General features: G+C 46.2%; 1 long non-coding RNA gene across 1 annotated transcript; it reads right to left on the bottom strand.

Annotated features, from left to right (window-relative positions):
* Window positions 1-422: 422 nt before the first annotated feature.
* On the bottom strand, window positions 423-2,995 carry LOC114019332. Its single transcript, XR_003564424.3, has 2 exons — window positions 2,947-2,995; window positions 423-936 (listed from the first exon to the last, which is right to left on the bottom strand). It is a non-coding gene; the product is annotated as an uncharacterized LOC114019332 (long non-coding RNA).
* Between the last annotated feature and the right edge of the window lie 3,097 nt (window positions 2,996-6,092).

Consider the following 6,092-nt stretch of genomic DNA (forward strand, 5'->3'; position numbering starts at 1 on the left):
ACACTGGAAGCAACAATTCAGCACAGTTCTGGGGTGCAAGGCTGGGGAGATTTGCTGGTGCCCTTCTCTGTGTGATTTGTGAGTGGCTCTGGGAGCATTCTTGCAATCTGGCTGGGTGTGGGGCACCCCATGCTGTTGTGCTGAGTGATAGCAGCACTTGTAGGGGTTTGCTGCTTGTCACTAGCAATGAATTGTGAGAGACAGCCCAGCCTGGAGAGTTGAGGGGGCACAGCTGTACCCCAGTTCCAGGTTGCATCCTGGTGGTCCTGTCTCAGAGTTGGGCACTTAATGTGCTTAATCTGCTGTCAACACCCCAGCTATTTTTTAAAAGGAGAGGGCTTACGCTCTAGCGAGGAAAGGGATTCGTGACAGACAAGAGGCTGAGAAGCTTCTGGTTAACAAACGCCAAGACTCTGGCACTCTCACGGGTTGTAAAATTTAATGCCTGGCATTTCTGGCCAGAGACAGAGGCAGGATTAAATTATCTGAGCATGCAGGAACCAATCACATTTCTTAGAGGTTGTTAGTAACACCCTGGGTTGCTACAGTACCCATCGGAGGAGAGCGGATGTGCAATTTAGGAAAGAGGTAAGATGGCAAAGCTTTTCCAGCTCAATGAGAGCGAGAAGCAAACTGGGCTTCTGAGATGGACTTCTTTTTTCTTGTCCTCCTTTACTTCTGGTGCTTCTGCGGTGGCCACTGGCAGGGCTGCTTGGTCTGCTGCTGACAGGGGATGGTGGTGGTTTGGCAAGGAACAGGGATGGGGCACTGGGGCAGAGGTTTCACATCATGGCATGTCCCGCCCCCGCTGCCATGGCAGGAGGAGCTTCCGGTGTCGTGGCAGGAGGAGCTTCCGGTGTCGTGGCAGGAGGAGCTTCCGGTGTCGTGACAGCCTCGGGGCTCACGGGAACACATCTTTCTGTAATGCAGGGAACCCTGGAAAAAAAGAAAACAGGATCATCCTTCAGTTACTGTGAAAACACGAGTAACTTCCTTAGGCTTTTCCTTCCCTCCCCGCGTGGAACTCACGATTCTGTTATGAGTTAAATGCATAAGCCAACAATTCCCAGATAATGACCTCTTCTCACTCGGGAGTCAGGAGCATTTGTCTGCGAGGTTGCCCAGACAATTTCCACTCCATGAGCCTGGCCCCCCCAGCTGGGGGGAGGGATAGCTCAGCGGTTTGAGCATTGGCCTGCTAAGCCCAGGGTTGTGAGTTCAATCCTCGAGGGGGCCATTTGGGGCAAAAATTGGGGATTGGTCCTGCTTTGAGCAGCGGGTTGGACTAGATGACCTTCTGAGGTCCCTTCCAATCCTGATATTCTATGGTGTAAATGGAAGGAAGCTATGTCGAGCTAATCAGCTGTAGATCTTTTCTCCAGTTTTCCACTGATGGGCATTTATGTCCTCAGTCACATGCAACCACTGCTCTCCAGATTCCCAAAGAAACCTGGCACCATTTCATTGATTCCCAGGCTGCCTGAGGAGGACCTGAGCCAAAGTTTTTAGGACTTCGCTCAGGAGGTCTGGTGGCAAGGGGTGGAAGCTGAAAGAGTGAGATTCTCTGGCCTGGGGATTTATAGTCCACACATAACAGAGTTTGGAGAAAAGGGTCTCAGGAAATGTTGTAGGGTTTGTGATTTTTTTAAGGTGGAATCAAGCCATTTCTGGTTATGGTTCAACAAAAATATTCTCTTAAATGTGGAGGTAAGAAATGAAAAGAGACAGTGCTTTATAAGAAGTCAGTGAAGAAACGAGACTAATAATAACCACACCTATCATTACTGCCATTTTACAGATGGGGAAACTGAGGTATGAGAGAGTAACTGACTTGCCAAAGTTCATCCAGCAGGCCAGTGCTGAAGGTGGGAATAGAAACTCCTGAGTTCCTAGATCTCCTGAGTTCCAGCTCAGTGTACTATCCTATAGGCAACATTGCCTCCCTGGGAGCGAGCAGGTGTGTGCACACAAAAAATCTGGAGAAAAATGCTATTGAGGGAAAAATGTTTGTTGTGGGACAAGGAGGAGAGCTGAAAACAAGATGGGGAAAGAGTTTCACATTATCAGTAGCACAATTTGGCCTGTCATAAAATTTCCAAAATGCCTTAGCAGTCTAATTCTCATGGATTTACAGTGAACCTTCGGTTCCCAGGTTCCTAAATCACTGTTGGGACATAGGTTCCTAAATCATTTAGGTGCTATTGAACATTGTACCCAAGGTGACCACCACATTCTCTCTGGTCTGGGCCAAATCCTCTGCTGGTGTAAACTGGAGTAGCTCCTTTGAACTCAATGGGATCTATGCTGATTTTACCTCAGATGAGGAGCTAGCCATTGTGAGTCTATGGACAGTATCTTTCTACTCTTGAAAGATGGGATATTCTAAGGCATTGAATAGGGTATACAGGTCCCTAAATCCCATTAAAATTCCAGATTGAAATGGGAATAGCATACCTATCACCCCTCTGCTATTTTCAAAGTTCCAGAAAAAATGCATAAAATAAAGATTGCCATTGGATAAAAAAGAACTATGAGTCAAGGAGATGCCCTCATAGGTAGCCTTGTCCCAAAAAGCTTGAATAGCTGGGGAAAATGTATTAAGAAGCTTAAGCCTATTCTCGCATCAGTTTCCATAGTTTTGTCTCCTTTCTACTTCCCATACTTCACTTTGCTTCTTTCCATTTTGTCTTCAGAAAACCAGAAATCCTAGGCACTATGGTCGTTCAGATAAATAACAACAATTAAACAAAAATCCTATTTAGCATCAAATTCTACTGCCAGATTTGGCATCAAGCCCCGACAGCCCACCCACCAACTCAGAACTGGAGTCTGAATAATTTCAGTGTCCAGAGCTAGACTCTTAATACATTTTGGCAGATCGTAGTCCAAAAACTATTGAGTTAATTTTAATGAACAGTAAAGAGCTTCATTAGAATAAGGGCTTACCTTGAATGCCAGCAAGAACACCAGAGATAGGCGTGAAGCTGAGTGAATTAGGTGGCTAGGGGTATGAGAACTTTTATACTTTTCCTAAGCCCTGCTCTTGGCTGGGGGACAATGACCAACGTATTTACAGCCTCTAATTATCCCCTTTCTTCAAAAGCTTATTTGACTCATCGCCTTTGATTGGTATCATTTCTTTTCCCTGTGTTTCACAAAGTTTTAATTGCTCGCCCCACCCAACGTGCATTGTAAGTGGAGATGAGACAAAGGGTGAGGGTGGTTTTGGTTATTTAATATCTTACTGTCATGCAGGAGTAATTTTTGTATTGCAGCACCTACAGTAGAGATGATCCTTACCTGAAATATCTGAAATTCCCCTGGCCAAGGTCTGAACAAGCAGGTGGGATACAATATTCAGTGGTAGTTTCCTGCAGCTCTAATTGATAGGACATGTCTTTTAGATAATGGCCAAGATTTTCTAAAGTGAATGGATCCCTCCATTTTTACTTGAGGTGTCGTCATTTCTTAGTCGATCTAGCCAAGCCACACCTAGGGCTTGGCACAGCCTCTTCATTTCAAACGTTTGCAGCTTTTTGCTCCAGATGCTTTGCCAATACCCATGTTTCACAACTTGAAGGGACGTGGGTGCAATGGGTGTTGAATATAATCTGGTATTAGCGGAAAGTGCTGTGCATGACTACGATGATCAACAGGCTCCAACCACAACAGTTTGGTCATGTGGCTGGAATGACCCCACACTGAGTGCCTAAAACTGTTCTCAGTGGAAGAGTTCATGATGTGAGGAGCAGTGGCTGCCCAAGGAGACAACTGTGTAATACGGTATATAAGCCAATCTAGACAATCTCCCTAAGAGGCCCAAAGGGCCGCTCAAAACAGATTTGGATGGAATCTGTTCATAACCACGTCCCTTTGCAGCTGAGGCATTGGAATAACAAGATGTGTCCTGTTTGGCAACCAACTCTGAAAGCTTTGCCCAGGACGTGCGAGAAACAGGAACTAATTTTCTGCTGGTTGGGAAAATACTTGGAAACCGATCTTGAAATGTCTGATTAAGAAATAGATCTGGGTTCCCATTTTCTCTTCTTTACTTTTCCTCCCAGTTTCTAATAAGGGGAGTAAAAGCAAACAAAGAAGAGGCCAGGGGAAAAATAGACCCTCCAAATGATAACATTAAATAAAAAAAAATCATTGTGTTTGTTTTTAATATGTTTTCCTGTCCAAAAATAAATTAAAAATTAGTGAACAAAATGAAAATTTTTCATTTTTTCTGGTGTGTCCCTTCTGAAATATACAGATCTGTTTCCAAGCAACTCTATTTGCAAACCAGCCATTGCCACCATAGGTTCATAGGTTCTGAGGCCAGAAAGGATCATTGTGGTCACCTACTCTGATCTGTAGAGCTCAGGCCAGAGAAGTTCCCCCAGAATAATTTCTAGAGCAGATCTTTTAGGAAAACATCAAATCTGGGTTTAAAAATGGTCAGTGGTGGAGACTCCTCGGTAAATTGTTCCAGTGGTTAATTACTCTGATTAATGACACATGCTCTTCTCTTGGTGTCTGATTGTGCAAACTCTGATCATGTGGGTGAGCCCTTACTCACGGGTGCAGTCACTCAGACCCCCTGCATAAGTAAGGATTCCCCAGGTGAGTAAGTCTTGCACAACTGTGAAGTTAGAATACAGTTATGCAGCTAGCCACACCTCCCGTGCAGGTGGCACCATTTACACAACGTTGTTTCGTTGCCTTAATCTGACAGGCAGGCAGCGTCCCACCAAAGCCCGAAAGGAGCTCCTAAAATGAACTGTCCCACCTCTGAGAAAAGTCCCTTAAAAGCATATGCCTACAGGGGTGTTTCCACCTCCAGGGAGGTGTGCACGGATCTGTCAATAGGCAATAGTTAATGCTAGCACTTTAACGGGACTTGTTGCTTTGTGGTTGGATCGCTTTAATGAGGCTGGATCTCCCCTCTTGGCTTCTGCAAAGCATGTCTCCCTGGTTAAAGGGAGGTGCACTGAAAGAACAGTTAGAGATCTTTGGTGATTCTTTGTCTTGTTTTCTAACACTTTCCGGGGTACACTTTGCCCTGTATTTCTGGGCGGCCTGACCCCAGGGGCGCCCCAGGAATCTACATTTCTCCCCCAGCTCCTCTCATGCTCCTGTGATTTACCACTCGCCTTTGCCAGCAGAAAACGAATATCCTTCACCTGGTGGCTCAGATGCACTGGCCGGGGAATAAGGGAGGGGTGTGTGCATGCATGTGGGTGTAACCAAGGTTCCACTCATTGCCCGTCTACTTGCCCGGGCAGGTGCAGCCCTGTTTAACTCTGCACACTCGAACCTATAGTCCAGGTAGCTTGCCTTGCGTTGGCCAAGAAGTAAGGGGAATGGTTGCCCCAGGTTGGGCTTCAGCAGGGATGTAGTGCTTTTACGTTATGCCTGCAGGCTCATTGCTCAAAAGCACAGTCCAGGTAACCCATACAGGGAGGTAAGAGATGTTCTTGCTCTCTTTAAGAGGGTGTAGTCCACGTGTTAATCAAGTGCTCTGGGAGAATTAGCCCTCTGTATCTAACCGATGTCCTGGGTCAGCAGTTATTGCGTGTAATTTATAAAATGTGCTGGTCAAGTCTCTCTGGGAGCATGTGCTGTTTATATGAAAAGGACTCTTTAATTAAAGGAGAAAACTGAGGGTTAACAAGCTGAGTCAATGTCAATTAGGCACTCCGAAGGGCTTGTCTATACTAGAGAGTTTTGCTGTGTTAACGTCACCAGGAAAGTGGCTGCCCTCCCGAGTGTGGACGGGGTGATGCTGGTATCAGAGTGCTCGTACCTTTACAGATTATTCCAGATCAGGAAGGGGAACATCCATAGAGGGCACCTTGATGATGGACTATCTGGGTCCTCACTGGGGCCACAGTAGTATAAAATCACACCCAGGACTGACACGGTTATAACAGTACAACTTTTCTAGTGCAGACCAGGACTCAGTTTCCCCACACCATGACCTGTCCTGAAAGGCCCCTCAGCCCATGTGACAGCGTCTGCAGCATGCCCTGAAGGCCAGCGAACTCTCTCATTCTCAGAGCAGAGAGAGAGAGGAGTAGGTTACCGCGCAAGGGATCCGTCCAGCT

Source organism: Chelonia mydas, chromosome 24 (genome assembly GCF_015237465.2).
Source record: "Chelonia mydas isolate rCheMyd1 chromosome 24, rCheMyd1.pri.v2, whole genome shotgun sequence".
NCBI lineage: Eukaryota > Metazoa > Chordata > Testudines > Cheloniidae > Chelonia > Chelonia mydas.